Consider the following 547-nt stretch of genomic DNA (forward strand, 5'->3'; position numbering starts at 1 on the left):
TTAATAAAATGTTTTTTTCAGTAAAACGTTTCCATTAGATTGACTCATTTGATGCATGCAATCGGCTGTGAATTCTAGTTTAATTGAAGTGTTTCTTAATAAAAATGCATATTTCTACATGGAGAGCAAATTAACCTGTGTATTATTCCACATATAGAAGACAGCAGACAGGCACACACTGGATATGAGCAGTAAAGGTGAAACCTTCCTGACTCTTATATTTACTGTAAGACATTTAACTCAGATGATATTTGGTAGTTGCTCTGTAGTCATGTAACATGGGAAGTTAACCTCTTTTTAAGTTACAACCGCTGAACAGGGAAGTTCCACACTAGACCTCATTCACTGTGGAAACATCCACGAAGGACCTCGTTGCTGCTCCCTGTTTTAAATTGGGCTTGTTCGGTAAGACAATCTTTTTGTTTGACTGATTTAGTTTTTTAGCCAAGAGTAATATTATGTTGTCCTTTTACTGAACCATGAGAAGTGAGAGTTTGCATTTTGTGGAATTATTTAGATTTGACCTCTGAAGATGTTGATTGATCAC

General features: G+C 35.6%; 1 pseudogene; it reads left to right on the forward strand.

The window, feature by feature from the left end:
• The first annotated feature begins 245 nt into the window (after nucleotides 1-245).
• Nucleotides 246-547, forward strand: part of LOC116672525 (Schwann cell myelin protein-like) — a 25515-nt pseudogene continuing 25213 nt past the window's right edge.

Source organism: Etheostoma spectabile, chromosome 22 (genome assembly GCF_008692095.1).
Source record: "Etheostoma spectabile isolate EspeVRDwgs_2016 chromosome 22, UIUC_Espe_1.0, whole genome shotgun sequence".
Taxonomy (NCBI): Eukaryota; Metazoa; Chordata; class Actinopteri; order Perciformes; family Percidae; genus Etheostoma; species Etheostoma spectabile.